The sequence below is a fragment of the Bufo bufo genome, chromosome 6 (genome assembly GCF_905171765.1).
Source record: "Bufo bufo chromosome 6, aBufBuf1.1, whole genome shotgun sequence".
In the NCBI taxonomy this organism is placed as follows: Eukaryota; Metazoa; Chordata; class Amphibia; order Anura; family Bufonidae; genus Bufo; species Bufo bufo.
In genome coordinates, this window is record NC_053394.1 from 174350953 (window position 1) to 174371231 (window position 20279).

Genomic DNA, 20279 nt, shown 5'->3' on the forward strand with positions numbered 1-20279 from the left:
CTGCATGTCAGTGAGCGAGGCATATCTTAGACTTCTGAAGTCTGAACTCAGGATTTCACAGGCATTCAGTGCACAGGGAAAAATATTTTTAACCAATTTTTGGGGGGGTCAGAGATGTGTTTCTGGTGCTGGATATAGCAGAAGGTTTCATTTGATGACCTACTATGTTTACTTAAAGGGGTTATCCAAGCCTATAAAACCCAGATCACAACATTGGTGTTGGGCGGGTGCAGCCAATAGCTGGCCGCTTTGACCTGCCCCCTTGAGTCATGTGTGACATCACCCGGGACGCACGGGCCAGTGGCGTGGCCTGCCATTGGCTGCACCCCATTCCCCTGTCGCCGGGGAGATGCAGCGACGGCCATGGAGGGATCCGGAAGGACACTAATGTCGGGGCCCAGGTAAGTATTCTGTGTATGAGGGGCCCCGGCATTGTGGGAGGGTTTACAGGTTTTCGATAACCCCTTTTAAGTGGTTCTCCTGAAATTATTAAAAATGGCTACCAGCAACCTAACCTCAAATGTGAATAAGACGGTTGCATCCAGCTGCAGAGCTGCATGGGGGAGACCTCTCTTCTAGCACTGCGCTCCGGCGCTTGCCTTCAGAAGCTCTGCTGTACAATAGGTGGTAATGATGTGATCTTGCATACAATATGCAGTCTTGGCTGAGCAGCCTGAGAGGAACGGGGAATAGGAATGCATCATTACCATCTATTGTACAGCAGCGGGAGGTGCCGCCATGGCTGAGCAGCCTGAGAGGAACGGGGAATAGGAATGCATCATTACCATCTATTGTACAGCAGCGGGAGGTGCTGCCATGGCTGAGCAGCCTGAGAGGAACGGGGAATAGGAATGCATCATTACCATCTATTGTACAGCAGCGGGAGGTGCCGCCATGGCTGAGCAGCCTGAGAGGAACGGGGAATAGGAATGCATCATTACCATCTATTGTACAGCAGCGGGAGGTGCTGCCATGGCTGAGCAGCCTGAGAGGAACGGGGAATAGGAATGCATCATTACCATCTATTGTACAGCAGCGGGAGGTGCTGCCATGGCTGAGCAGCCTGAGAGGAACGCACCACTGTATTTCAGGTGTCAGAGCACAGTGTATTAGAACAAGGCCCCGGCCCTCCCTCTCCGTCCAGCTTAACAGAACCTGATGTAATCACATTCTAGGATGGGTTTCTAGTGGAAATTTAAAATTATTCTTGGAGAACCCCTTTATTAGTACATATTGTTTTTTATTTTACCTAACATATAATCTTATTAAATCTTTCTGTTGTGTGTTAAAAATCCATATTTTTAGGTCTTATTACTGTAATTCTGAAATCGTGAGGAGTAAAAAAAAAAGATGTGATTGATCATAAAATGCAGTGCATTTCAAAGGAAATGAACCTCCTAAAATGTGTGTAGATTATCTGGATTACAGATGAATCTCTCACTGGAGTAACATCTCTAGACATATTTAAAGTTGCACCAAACAACTTACGACGTTAAATAAATTTGGTGCAAATAATGACTGTGTGGACTCAAGCAAAACTGACATCAATAATTCCCTACATGATAAATCCCTCCCAGCAATTTTTTAGGTCAGGATACTTACCGTATATTTGTGGTCGTGATTTTCAGTTTGAAAATTGATTTATGTATGCATAATCTGGCAACACTGTTCCTAATCCTCATATTAGTGTGTCTCTAGGGTCTGACACTCTCCGCACTGATTGGACATACCCCATTGATGTGGGAAAAGTAACAGTCAGGTGTCGGTTTATAGATTTCCAGAAGGGATAACAGAGGAACAAATCAACACTGAGTTCTAAGAAAAGATGTTCTGCTTTTTAGCATGGGAAATACCAGTCTGATGCTTTTAACATAATTATCATTTATAATGACAAATCGAATGACTTTTGGAACTGTATTTTGTAGTAGGCTGGTTACAATGGTTTTCCAGACGTTTAATATTGTTATCCTATAGTCGGGATAGGTCATCAATATCTGATCAGTGGGGGTTTCGCACCTGGCACCACTGCTTATCAGCTGTTTGAAGAGGCTGCAGCGTCCTCACAGTTTACCAAGCACAGCATGGTACATTGGATAACGGCTGTACTTGGTATTGCAGCCCAGACCCGTTTACTTGAATGGGACTGAGCTGCATTTAAAGGTGTTTTCCGGGATGTTAATATTGATGAGCGGTAAGCAGTTGTAATTACAAGCCGTTCCATTCACTTCTATGGGACAGCTCTGTAGTATACACTTGAATAGAATGGAGCCGTCCCATAGAAGTGAATAGGCCGACTTGTAATTACACCTGCTCATCTTTTTACTACAAAATCACAGTGAGATAAAGTTGTCACCGTGATTTTGTAGTAAAAAGGTCACAGAGAGGCACGGAGCATTATCAATCATGTTAATGCTCCGTGTCTCTGCTGTCCAGTGCGGGGCTTGGCTGTTTTTCACGCAGCGGATTACACGCACGGCATCAGCTCGTGTGAAACAGCCCTAAGTGTTTAGTTACTTTTTTTTCTTTTTTTTTTCATATAGCCATGTTTGAAATGTATAGTTTATACAGTTTTAACCAATTGATATTATTTATGTTTACTATAACTTGCATAATAAACTATTATATTTTTCAATACTTATGACTTACATATTTGTATTACAGCATCAGTATCAATCTCAAATGCATGTAAATTGTTCAAAGGGGTCGTCACGATCCCTACTCTTGGGTCACTGGGATGAATTATACTAATGAGCTCATCAAGTTACCACAGAAATTCCCACTAGGGGTGGGCAATATGCGATATAAATTTGTGCCACGATATGGATTTTGTGCATATCGCCTATATCGCCGGACCGCGATATGACCGGTAGTGAATGATCGCGCTCTCGGCGCGCACCATGTTCTCCTGAGTCGGCATAGTGGAGAAGGAGGGAGTCCCTCCCTCCCCACTGTGTGCGGCTGCCGCTGGCCACTAATAAGAACAGAGGAGGAGGGGAGGGACTGTGGCCACTGCGCCACCAATGAATGCCTGAATACCAACGTAGCGTTCATGTGCCGGCCATATCCCGGCCCCTATCACTGCACGCTGCAATCCGCCGCAATTAACTCCTCAGTTGAGGGGTTAATTGCGCGGATCACAGCGTCCTGTCAGAGGTCGGGTGCCCGGGAATGTTCTTCAGTCTCTGCATTGGTGGCAGTGGGCAGTTCCGATCGGAGTCCCAGCAGTGTAATGCTGGGGCTCCGATCGGTTACCATGGCAGCCAGGAGTAACGCTACTGAAGTCCTGGCTGCCATGGTATGTTAGTGAGCAGCATTATACTCACGTGCGCCGTGGCCGCCGGTCGCTCCTTCTGTCTGTGCGGCGCATTGCTAATGCTTATAGCATTAGCAATGCGCCGCACAGACCTATGAGAAGGAGCGCCCGGCGGCCACGGCGCACGTGAGTATAATGCTGCTCACTAACATAGCATGGCAGCCAGGACTTCAGTAGCGTCCTGGCTGCCATGGTAACACTGCTGGGACTCCGATCGGAACCGCCCACTGCCACCAATGATGGGGGAGGGGGACCCTGTGGCCACTGCCACCAATGATTAATACTGGGAGGGAGGGGGGGGGGTTTGAGTTACCAGAGGGGGCTGATAAGAGGGAGAGGCTGGGGGGCACATGAGAGGCTGGGGGGCGGATCAGAGGTTAGGGGGCACATGAGAGGCTGGCTGCCATGGTCAGCTCCCTGTTGTTGTGTGCACAAAGCACAGGGCAGCAGGGAGAGTGTAAAGTCCTATTCACCCTAATAGAGCTCTATTAGAGTGAATATGACAAGGGTTCTAGCCCTAAAGGAGGCTAATAGTTATTAAATAAAAAGTAAAAAAAAAAAGTTTAAACCCCCCCCCCCAAATATAGAAAACAATATATCGCATATCGCACATGCTTAAAATTATATCGCAATATAGATTTTAGGCCATATCGCCCACCCCTAATTCCCACCCACCTATTCCAGCTGACAGAATTATGCTAACTTACTCCCCTAGATTCTAACACCCCAATATTTTCTATCACAATAGCTGCCACCACCTATACTATAAGGCAATAGGGGCCTATACTCAGATATTCTCTCAACCCAAATTTAACACCGTAACACGAGTTATCTATATGGGACCTAAAATCCTCTGAAACACTACTGGTAACGTTATTCTCTCCGAAAGGGCAAGTTCTATAAGACCACAAGGAAGGGACTTATCAATTTTTACATTTAATACACAATAGTGCAGTGCAATACAAAAAGAAAGTGTCAGATAAAAGATAAAAATATACATACAATAACAATGCCGTAAAACAGATACAATAAAAGGGATAAAATACAGAACATTGGCTTACTGAGATGCAGCAGTTATATTCCGGCTGTGGGCACAGCTGAAGATATGGGCAGTCACTCCAAACGATGTGGATCCCCAAAATGGCTGACCATTACCTGTTCCCAAACACCCATTTTTATCCACCCTCTGCCGAGGGGTGGGCTGTGAGGGAACCTCCTTCCTTTCGATCCGGCCTTCTGGGACGTCTGATATTATTCAGGTTTTTGCCCCACCTTCTCACAAGGCTGACCGATGTCGCAATATGAATCACAGTGATTCCTCGCCGTATGACAGGGACTGCGGGTACAGGTAAGATCCCATAATCTGAGTCGCCTCGTCCCGGTCATTCAGACACCAAATATGATCGAGTTATGATTGCCAGAAGGCCAGATCCTGAATACCGAAAAACGCCTCATGTTCAGTATGGCGTGTATAGACTTTCCGTGAAGCCCATGCCAGGCTGAAGACAATTATTAGGGCTCTGAGGATGTGGGTGTTATGAGGTCGGAGTTATGGCTTCTGATATTATTTCATTAATCTACTGAATGGGTTAGACCACCCACTGGTCTAGCAGCCAACATGTCTGGGGTTGCTCCGCATTTTTAATATCTCCCTTCCAGGTCTTCATTAGTGTGCCCAAATGGCTTGTAATTAGCAGGCCAGTCTTAAACAGAGCTTCCTCTGAGAAGGTGGAGTGTCTCACCTAGTTTTTAGACGGGCTGGCACCTGGAGGTACAATATAGCCACTGCTATACAATCAGCTATTGATAATACGTTTAGGAAAATATGAAATCTATATATCTATCTATCTATTACCTCAGATTTCATTACAGGGGTTATCCCACAAAAATTATTACCCAAATAACAGATGGCGGCGTGGGGGTGGCTTTGACTGCTTTGGCCCCCGAATGGTCCTGAGAAGTAGGGGTCTGCAAGTGTTCTCTCTGAATGGAGTGGTAGTGCGCATGTCTATTCACCACTCCCTTAATTTTTATGGCACTAATGGAACCGTGTCTACATCAACCCCATAGAAGTGAATTAAGAGATGGTCCAATATGTGCACTATCTCTCCATTCTCTGAGGCATTTGAGGGGTTAGAGGGACAGGTCTCCTCTGATTTGAGCACCTGTTGTGAAATCATGGGGCTCCGATCATTTGCTATGGCAGCCTGGAGATTTGAGAAGGCTCCCAGGCCTGCCATACATACTAAGATGCCTATTAAGCTTTGCCTGAAGCACAGCTTGATAGGCAGCCAGTAAAAATCCTATAGACTGCAATAATCAGAAGATTATATATTCAAGCCTGCTACAGAGATTACAAGTTAACAACAACAACAACAAAAAATGTTTTAAATGTAAAACAATATAAAAAAAATTCACCTCTTTTCCCAGGCTTACAAATAAATAATAAAGTACAAAAAAAACATTATTGGTGTGTCTTAAAATGTTTGTTTGTGTGAGGTCCATGCATTACTCTCGGAAGGCAGAGAGGAAAAGACAAAAACACTAAAATGTAAATTGGTTTACAAAATAACCAGAAAAAGTACTTTTAAAATGCCTGTAATATGTGCACAAATATCATATTCAGACATGTTTTGGACGTATGCCCTCATGATGGATGTACATTGTGGAAAATAAGTATTTGGTACTCTGACTGTTTTGCACGTTTTCCCACCTACAAAGAATGGAGAGGTCTGTAATTTTCACCCACTACTCCATACAGATCTTTCAGGTTTCGGGGCTGTCGCTGGGCCACATTGAGTTTTAGCTCCCTCCCTCCGGGTTCCGGTCTGGAGACTGGCTAGTAGAGATGTCCCGAACTATTCGCCGGCGAACATAGCTTGTACGCGTTCGCCGCGGTGGGCAAACATATGCGATGTTCAGTCCGCCCCCTATTCGTCATCATTGTGTAAACTTTGACCTTGTACCTCACAGTCAGCAGACACATTCCAGCCAATCGGCATCATACCCTCCCTCCCGGACCCTCCCACCTCCTGGACAGCATCCATTTTAGATTCATTTGGAAGCTGCATTCTTAGTGAGAGGAGGGACAGTGTAGCTGCTGCTGATTTAATAGGGAAATCGATAGCTAGGCCAGTGTATTCAGTGTCCACTACAGTCCTGAAAGACTCATCTGATCTCTGCTGTAAGGACAGCACCCCAAAAAGCCCTTTTTAGGGCTAGAACATCAGTCTGCTTTTTTTTTTTCCTGTGTAATCTAATTGCAGTTTCCTGCCAGCGTGTGTGTCAGGCTCACAGTGTATACTGTGCCCACTTGCCCAGTGCCACCACTCATATCTGGTGTCACAGTAGCTTGCATTTAAAAAAAAACTAAACTTTTTTGACTGTAATATAATAGCAGTCAGTTGCCTGCACGTACGTGTGTTTCATGCCCTGCAAGTGCACAGTGTCACCAGTGCAACTCATATCTGGTGTCACAGTAGATTACATTTAAAGAAAAACAACAATTTTGACTGTGAATAAATAGCAGTCAGTTCCCTGCACGTGTTTGTGTGTTTAAGGCCCTGCTGCAAGTGCATAGTGTCACCAGCGCAACTCATATCTGGTGTCACAGTAGCTTGCACGCATTGTACAACTAAACTAATCTAAAAAAAATGGCAGGCAGAGGCAGGCCACCCCGTAGGGGCCGTCGAGGTCGTGGTGCTGTGATTCCCTTTGGCCCTAGAATAATGCCCAGTGTTCAGAGGCCACGTACCCTGAACTCGAAAAGTTCTGAGGACATAGTTGACTGGCTAACACAGGACACCCAATCTTCTACAGCTTCTGCTCGGAACCTTGACGCACCATCCTCCTCCAGCTCAGCTTCGGGCACCTCTCAAGTTACCACTCACCCGCCTGCCGCCACCATCAACACTAGCACCACAGGCGCTTCACTTGATCTGTCAGAGGAGTTATTTACACATCAGTTGGAAGAAATGAGTGATGCGCAACCATTATTGCCAGAGGATGTAGATAACAGGGATATGTCTCAGTCAGGCAGCATTACACACATGGACGTACGGTGTGATGATGATGATGTTGTACCCGCTGCTGCTTCCTTTGCTGAGTTGTCAGATACAAGTGAAGCGGTTGATGATGACGATGTGTCCGTGGATGTCATGTGGGTGCCCGCTCGAAGAGAAGAAGAACAGGGGGAAAGTTCAGATGGGGAGACAGAGAGGAGGAAGAGACGAGTTGGAAGCAGGGGGAGGTCGTCGCAAGGAGCTAGTGGCACAGTCAGACAGCATGCATCGGCACCCGGGGTCAGCCAGACAGCACGCCAATCAACGCATGCTGTTGCCACCACCAGAATGCCGTCATTGCAGAGCTCAGCAGTGTGGCATTTTTTTTGTGTGTCTGCCTCTGACAACAGCGATGCCATTTGCAACCTGTGCCAAAAGAAACTGAGTCGTGGGAAGTCCAACACCCACCTAGGTAAAACTGCTTTGCGAAGGCACATGATCGCACATCACAAATGCCTATGGGATCAACACATGAGTACAAGCAGCACACAAACTCAAAGCCGCCATCCTCCTCCTGGTCCAGCATCTTTAGCCACGTCAACCACTGCTGTCCTTGCCCCCTCTCAACCATCCGCCACTCCGTCTCTTGCCTTGAGCAGTTCCTGCTCATCTGCCCACAGTCAGGTGTCTGTCAAGGACATGTTTGAGTGTAAGAAGCCAATGTCACAAAGTCAACCCTTGCCCGGTGTCTGACAGCTGGCTTGTCGGAACTCTTAGCCCGCCAGCTTTTACCATACAAGCTGGTGGAGTCTGAGGCCTTTAAAAAATTTGTAGCTATTGGGACACCGCAGTGGAAGGTACCTGGCCGAAATTTCTTTGCACAAAAGGCAATCCCCAACCTGTACTCGATTGTGCAAAAGGAAGTAATGGCATGTCTGGCACACAGTGTTGGGGCAAGGGTCCATCTGACCACTGATACCTGGTCTGCAAAGCACGGTCAGGGCAGGTATATCACCTACACTGCGCATTGGGTAAACCTGCTGACGGCTGCCAAGCATGGAATGCGTGGCTCTGCAGAGGAGTTGGTGACACCGCCACGACTTGCAGGCAGGCCTGCTGCCACCTCCTCTACTCCTCCTACTCCATCCTCTTCCATAACCTCCTTGGCTGAGTCCTCTTCTGCTGCTGCGTCTTGCTCCACATCAACGGCACCCCGCCAGCTCCCCAGGGTCTATTCCACATCCCGGATACGACAGTGTCACACTGTCTTGGGGTTGACTTGCCTGAAAGCAGAGAGTCACACTGGACCAGCAGTCCTGTCCGCCCTGAACGCACAGGTGGATCAGTGGCTGACTCCGCACCAACTGGAGATTGGCAAAGTGGTGTGTGACAACGGAAGCAATTTGTTGGCGGCATTGAATTTGGGCAAGTTGACACATGTGCCGTGCATGGCACATGTGTGTAATCTGATCGTACAACGCTTTGTGCATAAGTACCCAGGCTTACAGGACGTCCTCAAGCAGGCCAGGAAGGTGTGTGGCCCTTTCAGGCATTCCTACACGGCTATGGCGCACTTTTCAGATATCCAGCGGCGAAACAACATGCCAGTGAGGCGCTTGCTTTGCGACAGCACAACACGTTGGAATTCAACTCTCCTAATGTTCGACCGCCTGCTCCAACAAGAAAAAGCTGTCAACGAGTATTTGTATGACCGGGGTGCTAGGACAGCCTCTGCGGAGCTGGGAATTTTTTTGCCACGTTACTGGACGCTCATGCGCAATGCCTGTAGACTCATGCGTCCTTTTGAGGAGGTGACAAACCTAGTCAGTCGCACCGAAGGCACCATCAGCGACATCATCCCATTTGTTTTCTTCCCGGAGCGTGCCCTGCGAAGAGTGCTGGATCAGGCCGTAGATGAGCGTGAAGAGGAAGAGTTGTGGTCACCATCACCACCAGAAACAGCCTTATCAGCATCGCTTGCTGGACCTGCGGCAATGCTGGAAGAGGAGTGTGAGGAAGAGGAGTCAGAGGAGGAATGTGGCTTTGAGGAGGAGGAGGAGGAAGACCAACCACAGCAGGCATCCCAGGGTGCTCGTTGTCACCTATCTGGTACCCGTGGTGTTGTACGTGACTGGGGGGAAGAACATACCTTCAGTGAGATCACTGAGGATGAGGAACGGGACATGAGTAGCTCGGCATCCAACCTTGTGCAAATAGGGTCTTTCATGCTGTCGTGCCTGTTGAGGGACCCTCATATATAAAAAGGCTGAAAGAGAACGACCTGTACTGGGTGGCCACGCTACTAGACCCCTGGTATAAGCAGAAAGTGCTGTTACCGAATTCCCACAAGTCGGAAAGGATGCAGCAGTTCCAAAATAAATTAAAAAGTATGCTTTACACAGCGTATAAGGGTGATGTCACAGCACAACGGGAATCTAACAAGAGGTGAAAGTAATCCTCCTCCTACCACGACCACGCCGGCATGGACAGGACGCTTTACAGACGTGTTGTTGATGGAGGACATGCAGAGCTTTTTAAGTCCTATGCATTGCCACAGCCCTTCGGGGTCCACCCTCAGAGAACGACTCGACCGACAGGTAGCAGACTACCTCGCCTTAAATGCAGATATCGACACTCTGAGGAACGATGAAACCCTTGACTACTGGGTGTGCAGGCTTGACCTGTGGCCTGAGCTATCCCAATTTGCGATAGAACTTCTGGCCTGCCCCGCTTCAAGTGTCCTGTCAGAAAGGACCTTCAGTGCAGCAGGAGGTATTGTCACTGAGAAGAGAAGTCGCCTAGGTCAAAAAAGTCTAGATTACCTCACCTTTATTAAGATGAATGAGGCATGGATCCCGAAGGGACTGACAGTGGGCGATACATTCGACTAAAAAAGGCCTGATGAGATGAGCTGCCTTGGGCTAAAAATGGTCCACACGCTGCTGTATTTTATCTCTGAATGCCGGATGACTTGCGTGACTTATCCGCCACCAACTAGGGTTCAAGCCGCAATGTTTTAGGGCACTTTCTGCCTGGGAAACATCCATTTTTCTGGCCGCTGCTACAGCAGCGGCTGCAACAATGCCTATTTTTCGGGGCATGTGTACATGCCTAATTTTTCTGGCCTCTGGTGCTGCACTGTGGCTGCAAATACAAAACAAAAAAAAGGCACATACATGTGTCAATTCCCCTTCGTGATCGTTACCTTGTTGTGGTGAAGGGGCTTGCGTATCACAATGAAGAGACCACCTCTATGAGTGTGTTGGCAATGGCAATGTTGGCACACCCCAGATGATAAGGTCGTTGCTTCATTGTGAACAGACCAAAAGCGATCGGCTGGATAATTTTGCATAGAAAAAACATAAATTTTCTTTGTGATCATCTAAGGTGATCATTAAAGCCTACTAGGCCAACAATGGGCCCACACTGCAGAATCATTGTTTTCTGGGTCACTTAACTGTCACTAAACTACCTCAGCACACCAAGATTGACGCATAGAGGAATACAATTTATGTCATGAGTGTGTCAACTATTGACAACGCTTTGCGGTTGTCTAAAATCTATTCCATACACGTCCCCTGATAGGGGACGTAACAGAGATTAAACTGATAGGAGTGGTGTGTTAAGTAGTACTATTCCTATCAGTTTAATCCCTGTTACGTCCTCTATCAGGGGACGTGTATGGAATAGATTTTAGGAACCGGGAGATGGAAAAAGATGCTTGGTTGGTCCTCCTAGTTCCAATTTGGGGCCCTGCGCGTGCGCCGTGCAATGTACTGTGCCACCAGATAGGAGTGGTGTGTTAAGTAGTACTATTCCTATCTGGTGGCACAGTACATTGCACGGCGCACGCGCAGGGCCCCAAATTGGAACTAGGAGGACCAACCAAGCATCTTTTTCCATCTCCCGGTTCCTAAAATCTATTCCATACACGTCCCCTGATAGGGGACGTAACAGGGATTAAACTGATAGGAATAGTACTACTTAACACACCTTATAATAACGCAGAGAGAGGCAATGCAGAGAGAGGAGTCTGAAGAAGAGGAGTCAGAGGAGGAAGGTGGCTTTGAGGAGGTGGAAGACCAACCACAGCAGGCGTCCCAGGGGGCTTGTTGTCACCTTTCGGGGACCCTTGGTGTTGTACGTGGCTGGGTGGAGGAAGAGACCTTCAATGACCTCAGTGAGGACAAGGAACGGGACATGGCTAGCTTGGTATCCAACCTTGTGCAAATGGGGAGTTTGCGGTTGTGCAAATGGACTGTTTGCGGCGCGTTAAACAGGGAGTTTGGTCTGTCACTGTGAAGCGTGCATAACCCTTACACTACCTGATCGATACAACATCATACCTGATGTTTTAAAGCACGTTATTCCAAACAATTTATGAATGTTAGGTGATTTATGCCCTTTATGGATTAAAACCCGACTCAACTACGTAATTTTCCATGGGAGTTTTGCCATGGATCCCCCTCCGGCATGCCACAGTCCAGGTGTTAGTCCCCTTGAAACAACTTTTCCATCACTATTGTGGCCAGAAAGAGTCCCTGTGGGTTTTAAAATTCACCTGCCTTTTGAAGTCTATGGTGGTTCGCCCGTTCGCGAACATTTACGAAAATTCGCGTTCGCCGTTCGCGAATGTAAAATTTTATGTTCACGACATCTCTACTGGCTAGGCCACTCCAGAACCTTGAAATGCTTCTTTTCCCCGGCCCCTCCACAATGGCACTTACAGGCAGGGCTGTCTTTAACAAGGGGCAGCTGCCCCGGGCCCAGTTGCTCCTGAGGGGCCCAAGGAAGCTCCCCCTTGAGCCCTGCTGGCCACTGCCCCGGGTGTCAGGCTGTCAGCTACACAGGTGGGTGCTGCCATGCCATGCCTGCCGGCACTCCAGGCAGCGAACTGTGATTCTAAGGACCTTAGATGACATCATCACCATGTGACTAGTAACCTAGCAATATTACTGGTCACATGGCTATGAGGTCATCAAGGGTTCTGTCTACCAGAAGTGTTGCTGCAGGAGAAATTTGCCTTAACAGTGGAGCTTTTTTTGTGAAGATTACATCAGGAAAAGGTGACAGGGGCTGTTATACTGTAAGCTACTGTATACTGTGGGGTGCTGTATATTGTGGTGTGCTATACTGCTCTACTGTATACTATGGGGTGCTGAACTGTGGGGTGCTATACTGCTCTACTGTATACTATGGGATGCTGTATACTGTGGGGTGCTATACTGCTCTACTGTATACTGTGGGGTGCTATACTGCTCTACTGTATACTATGGGGTGCTGTATACTGTGGGGTGCTATACTGCTCTACTGTATACTGTGGGGTGATATACTGCTCTACTGTATATTGTGGGGGGCTGTATACTGTGGGGTGCTTTATACTGTGGGGTGCTATACTGCTCTACTGTATACTGTGGGGTGCTGTATACCGTTGGGTTTCTGTATACTGTGGGGTGCTGTATACCATTGGGTTGCTGTATACTGTGGGGTGCTATACTGCTTTAATGTATATGTGGGGTGCTGTATATTGTGGGGTGCTATTCTGCTCTACTGTATATTGTGGGGTGCTGTATACTGTGAGGTGCTGTATTCTGTATAGTTTGGGGTGCTGTATACTGCATAATGTGGGGTGCTGTATACTGCATAATGTGGGGTGCTGTATACTATAGGGTGCTATACTGCTTACTGTGGGGTACTGTATACTATAGGGTGCTATACTGCATACTGTGGGGTGCTGTATGCTATAGGGTGCTATACTGCATACTGTGGGGTGCTGTATGCTATAGGGTGCTATACTGCTTACTGTGGGGTACTGTATACTATAGGGTGCTATACTGTATACTGTGGGGTGCTGTATGCTATAGGGTGCTATACTGCATACTGTGGGGTGCTGTATACTATAGGGTGCTATACTGCATACTGTGGGGTGCTGTATACTATAGGGTGCTATACTGCATACAGTGGGGTGCTGTATACTATAGGGTGCTATACTGCATACTGTGGGTGCTGTATACTATAGGGTGCTATACTGCTTGCATACTGTGGGGTGCTGTATACTATAGGGTGCTATATAGCATATTGTGGGGTGCTGTATACTATAGGGTGCTATACTGCATACTGTGGGGTGCTGTATACTATAGGGTCCTATACTGCATACTGTGGGGTACTGTATACTATAGGGTGCTATACTGGATAATGTGGGTGCTGTATACTATAGGGTGCTATACTGCATACTGTGGGGTGCTGTGGTGCACTGTAACACTAGGGTGAACCGAGCACCGGTCTCCTTCCTGAACTGCAGAGCGGTGCCCACTTCCAGCCTGAGCCCAGCTGCCCAGAGCACTGATCCTGAGCCTGCTGGAGTCTTCAGAACTGGAAGTATTTACAGTCATTCACTGTACTTCTTTTTTTTTTTTTGTGATTGCATGCTAGGGTATGGGAAGGCGGGATCCAGGGGGCCCAAGTAAATTTTTGCCCAGGGTACAATCAATATTAAAGACGGTCCTGCTCACAGGAGGGTGTCCCCGCCTCCCCAGGACAGGAAACAACATCGAAGCTCAAGATTAAAAGGCCCCCTCCCTTAACCTGCTTCAGTTGTTGTTTCCTGTCCTCGTGATCGCGTGGAAGCAGCTCCTGCTGGGGTCAGGAGTTCTGTTTTCATGTGCACTGCCTGTTGTGTTCTGACCCATTCGGAGGGCCAGTGCAGAGGACGTGAGCTGGGGAGGTCTTTGGCCTCTGCTTCACTTCCTTTGGCGTAAGTCCTTCAGTGAAGGCAGCCCCAGGCATCCGCTCCCCAGCTTCAATGTCTGTCAGAACAAAGGGAAGGTTGGGGGGTGGGGGGTTAGGTATGTGAGACAGTGACAGGTCTCACACAGGGTAGAGGCAAGGAAGGGGTAGATAGTGCGGTCCACACCCCTATTCCACCACAGGTGAGACCAGCTGGAAGTAATCAGGCTGGTATAAAGCACCTGCCAGGGTGTCAGCAAGGGGGGAGTGTGTTGCCTGTGGACAGAGGCCTGGAGGCTCTGTGTGGTCCAAGCCAGGAGGGCTGAGAGACCACTATTCCCCAAGAGACACTGGACTGGAGACAGTGGGTGTACTGTGCTCTGTACAGCCAGGAGGCTGTGGGACATTGGCTGAGAAAGCCGCATGTGTTCACAGGGTGTGAACAGGGACTTAGGTGCGTCAGGAATATTATGTTTAGTTAGAGCCTGGACGGGCGAGTGTTTATTATTTTTGTCATTTTGCTTGTGCTGGTGTATCACAATAAATGAACTGTTTGGACCTGAAACCTGGTGTCCTGGAGCTGTACCTGTGAGGATGATCCCCTAAAAGAAAGCTACCCCTCACAGAGCATATGCTTCTGTTTTTTGAGATCCCAGATGCCATGGTCACATTTGACCACGGCATCTGAGGGGTTAAATGTGTGCGATCAACGTTATCGTCAATTGCAAACATTAGCCCCAGGTGTCTGCTGTTCTGCCATATTTAAATAGCTGACCGCCGATGTATATTTATATTAGACATTTGGGAAGAGGTAAAAAACTTAGGGATTCATGTATCTACCTACCCACAGAACTGTGTTGAGCTTAAAGGGGTTCTGCAGTTTTTTTATACTGATGATCTATCCTCTGGATAGATCATCAGCATCTGATTGGTGAGGGTCCGACACCCGGGAACCCTGCCGATCAGCTGTTTGAGAAGGCAGCGGCGCTGGCAGTAGTGCTGCAGCCTTCTCGCTGTTTACCGCAGGCCCAGTGACGTCACGACTATTGTCAATGGCTTGGGCGGGGATAAGCTGTGTTCACTTGAATGCAAAACCCCTTTATTACGATGCTCTTATCGGTGATCAGTAGGTCCAATCTTGTGAAAATAGTGTTGATGCCTCAAATCTTTTATGCTTTGAATAATTCACCTGTATAGATCCCAACTAGATACTTTTATAGAATACAGAGTCTTTTCAGATCATTAATAAGGAAGAAGTTATATGCTACAATACACCTAGAGAGTAGAGACCCTGCAGCTTAATAAAGATAATGGTGGGTTTGCTATTCCTAATCCATGTTACTTTTCTTATCATTGCAAATCCAGCAGTTAAAAGGGTAGGGACAAGGAGATGATGGATGTATTATGGAATTGTTGACTAGATATATAGTCAGGGGCAGGATGCCTTTAGATCTTCTAGAAATTGTGTTCGCAGACGTGACCACCGGATGTCACTCCCACTTTACATTTTATGCTTAGTGTCTTTGGAAAGATTAAAATATTACAAGGCCAGACAGAATGTAATTAGTTTACACCTATATGGAATAACGCTCAGCTGTTGGAGATTACCAAACTGTCTGGTTCTGGACTTTAGAAAACTCTTGGTATATGTACTGATGCCAGGGTGATTCTATCAAAAGCTTTGACACCCTTCGAAATGAGTTTCATCTTCCCTCATATGTATTTTTGCAATACCTCCAGCTCCGACATGCTACTCCTAAACAGAAAGAATTGGGGAGTCTAGTGATACATTCTTATTTGATTTTACATAGTCTTGTCTCCTCTAGTAGGAATGGCTTTATCTCCCTGGTGTGCTTCAGGTTGTTGAGCTCCTACCATGAGAAATTTCCCCTACACATTACGGATAAATAGGAGAGGGATGTTGGGATTAATTCCCAAGTTGTCTGTATTGGCGTCTCATAGACTGTCACAGATCTACCCTATCCATAGGGTCTATAGAACTCAGTTTTTTTCTGAACAAAATTGGTGTAAGACCAGATGACAACTGTCCAAAATGTGGACGCAGTTATGCTCACTTATTGCACATAATGTGGGATTGTTACCGGGAAGGAGATTCTAGAGTTGATTAAATGGGTATACCATATTTCTATCTTGGCAAGCTCCAGACTTTGTATATGAGTAATTCAAGAGAGTCTTCCATCTAGCCCGGATTTGATCCTTAGAGTTCAACGACTGTTATACCAAGTCAGGAAATTGATATACCAAAAGATGGATACAGCCATCTCATTAATATATTCCAAAATATAAGAGGGTCATTAGCACCATTATTAGGTTGGAGCGGGGGGTTTACTTGAAGAGGAATAAGATTAATATCTTTAGTAAAAATCTGAGGTCCTTGGCTTCAGAATCCAGGACTTCCCGTTCTCAGCACCTGGTCTACTGTTTCTTCATCTGCTATCTCTCCTTGATCCATTACAATCTGGTTTCTGCGCTCTACACTCTATAGAAACTGCCCTCACCAAAGTGACAAATGACCTCCTGATAAATAAATGATAAATGCCACAGTGACTACTCTCTACTAATTCTTCTTGATCTCTCTGCAGTATTTAACATTGTAGACCATCAACTCCTACTCAGCATGTTCCAATCTATTGGCCTTAAGGATGACATTCTCTCTTGGTTTCTTGGCCCCCACTGATGTCATGGGTGTATTTTTTTTCACCTCCTGTTCGTCCGTTGTGGCCCCCTGATGATTTGGTGAGCTGTATTATAATGAGCATTAAACTCACAATGGGGAGGAGACGCAGTCTTCTGCTGCGGGCGTCTCCTTCTCCCTTGCCGTGAGCGGTCCGCTCTAATTGGATCGCGCTCACAGCCAGGGAGAAGGAGACGCCCACAGCAGAAGACTGCGTCTCCTCCCCGTTGTAAGTTTAATGCTCATTATAATACAGCACGCCAAATCATCAGGGGGCCACAGCGGACGAACGGGGGAGGGAAGGTTTGAAAAAAAAATACACCCATGGCATCAGTGGGTGCCGCCCTACAAGGTAATACCATAATTAGCCATGTCAAAACTGATGAAAGGTCCTTTTTAAAATTACTTCAATTAATGCTAAAGGCTTGAATAGTCCATTTAAGAGATCTCAATTGTGGAGAGAGGCAATTAAATATAAATCTGACATATTATGTGTCTTAGAGACACATCTGGTGGGGGCGATCTCCACAGACTTAAGCACAAATGTTTCCCTGTTATAGTTTCAGCAACTGCGGATACAAATAAGAGAGGAGTGTCTATAGCAATAAAGGACACAATAGCATTTAAGCTAATAGATTCCTTCATAGATATAGGGGGTAGGTATGTGATACTAATTTGTGAACTAAATAATGTATTATTCACTCTGGTGGCGGTATATGCTCCTAATAAGAAACAGCTTTGATTTTTCAAGAGGCTCTTCACAAGGGTGGGGTCGGTCAGGAGGGGGTCCCTTATCTACATGGGTGACTTTAACTCACTTATGTGGCCTGAATTGGATTCCACAGTGATCCCCAAAAACTCGCATCCTTCTAAGTTATATCACCTTACTCAAATGGAGGGGTTATTAGATGTATGGCGGCTGAAACATTCTACTGAAAAGGATTATAACTTCTTCTCATATGATCATAAAACTTACTCTAGAATTGACCTCTGCCTGACAGATCAGAACACCTTTCAAAAGGTCTCCTCTTGCACAATAGGGCACATAGAATAGTCTGATCATGCTCCCATTCCTGTCATGATTGCTGAGAAGTATAATTCCCCTCCTACAATCCCCTGGAGGATCAATTCAATGGTAGGATTTCACATTCTTCCAAATGCCTACCCCAGTCACAGAGAACTCTTGATGAATTATTTTCTTTTAATGATAAAGAAGAAACGAGCATTGCCTCAGTTTGGTGTGCTCATAAAACCTTTATCCGGGGCATTACATTAGTATAGCATCAAGGGATAAAAAAAGAAAGGGAAGCCCAGTATGTGCAACTCACTGACTCTATTATTAAATTAACCCAAATGAACAAACAATCTTATGACTCGGGGGAAAGATTTACATTATAGGTTACACCTTTTACAACTGAACAAGTATGACTTAGCCTTAAAGGGATTCTGTCATGACATTTTAGGCCTATAACCTAAACATATGGCCAGGTACGTCCAAATAGCATGAATCCGAAACTGTACTTATTAAATGTGCCTGTGGCTCTATTAGCACATAAAACCTACCTAAGGTGCCCAAGGGGACGTCGCTTCCTACAGTGTGCCTGGCTGCAGCCATCTCCGTCTGGTGCCCAGCGCCGCCTCCCCACTAGAAATCGCCGCCCTCCCTGTCTATAGTGCCGCCTTCCTCACCTCAGCGCCGCCTCCGCAATCGTCCGGTCCCTCAGGTTATGCCTAGTGCGAACGAGCGGGACCTTAGGTAGGTGAATGACAGGTTATAAAAACCTGTTTTATGTGCTAATAGAGCCACAGGCACATTTAATAAGTACAGTTTCGGATTCATGCTATTTGGACGGACCTGGCCATATGTTTAGGTTATAGATTAAAATAAGTAACAGGAATAGCTCACTCCTATGCGGTTAGGACCAGGTGCTCTATGCCAGGAAACTGTATCACCCGTACAGGAGAAAATATTGAGAATAGATATACACTGCGTGCAGAATTATTAGGCAAATGAGTATTTTGACCACATCATCCTCTTTATGCATGTTGTCTTACTCCAAGCTGTATAGGCTCGAAAGCCTACTACCAATTAAGCATATTAGGTGATGTGCATCTCTGTAATGAGAAGGGGTGTGGTCTAATGACATCAACACCCTATATTAGGTGTGCATAATTATTAGGCAACTTCCTTTCCTTTGGCAAAATGGGTCAAAAGAAGGACTTGACAGGCTCAGAAAAGTAAAAAATAGTGAGATATCTTGCAGAGGGATGCAGCACTCTTAAAATTGCAAAGCTTCTGAAGCGTGATCATCGAACAATCAAGCGTTTCATTCAAAATAGTCAACAGGGTCGCAAGAAGCGTGTGGAAAATCCAAGGCGCAAAATAACTGCCCATGAACTGAGAAAAGTCAAGCGTGCAGCTGCCAAGATGCCACTTGCCACCAGTTTGGCCATATTTCAGAGCTGCAACATCACTGGAGTGCCCAAAAGCACAAGGTGTGCAATACTCAGAGACATGGCCAAGGTAAGAAAGGCTGAAAGACGACCACCACTGAACAAGACACACAAGCTGAAACGTCAAGACTGATTTTTCTAAGGTTTTATGGACTGATGAAATGAGAGTGAGTTTTGATGGGCCAGATGGATGGGCCCGTGGCTGGATTGGTAAAGGGCAGAGAGCTCCAATCCGACTCAGACGCCAGCAAGGTGGAGGTGGAGTACTGGTTTGGGCTGGTATCATCAAAGATGAGCTTGTGGGGCCTTTTCGGGTTGAGGATGGAGTCAAGCTCAACTCCCAGTCCTACTGCCAGTTTCTGGAAGACACCTTCTTCAAGCAGTGGTACAGGAAGAAGTCTGCATCCTTCAAGAAAAACATGATTTTCATGCAGGACAATGCTCCATCACACGCGTCCAAGTACTCCACAGCGTGGCTGGCAAGAAAGGGTATAAAAGAAGAAAATCTAATGACATGGCCTCCTTGTTCACCTGATCTGAACCCCATTGAGAACCTGTGGTCCATCATCAAATGTGAGATTTACAAGGAGGGAAAACAGTACACCTCTCTGAACAGTGTCTGGGAGGCTGTGGTTGCTGCTGCACGCAATGTTGATGGTGAACAGATCAAAACACTGACAGAATCCATGGATGGCAGGCTTTTGAGTGTCCTTGCAAAGAAAGGTGGCTATATTGGTCACTGATTTGTTTTTGTTTTGTTTTTGAATGTCAGAAATGTATATTTGTGAATGTTGAGATGTTATATTGGTTTCACTGGTAAAAATAAATAATTGAAATGGGTATATATTTGTTTTTTCTTAAGTTGCCTAATAATTATGCACAGTAATAGTCACCTGCACACACAGATATCCCCCTAAAATAGCTAAAACTAAAAACAAACTAAAAAATACTTCCAAAAATATTCAGCTTTGATATTAATGAGTTTTTTGGGTTCATTGAGAACATGGTTGTTGTTCAATAATAAAATGAATCCTCAAAAATACAACTTGCCTAATAATTCTGCACTCCCTGTATAAACTGGACTGGCACT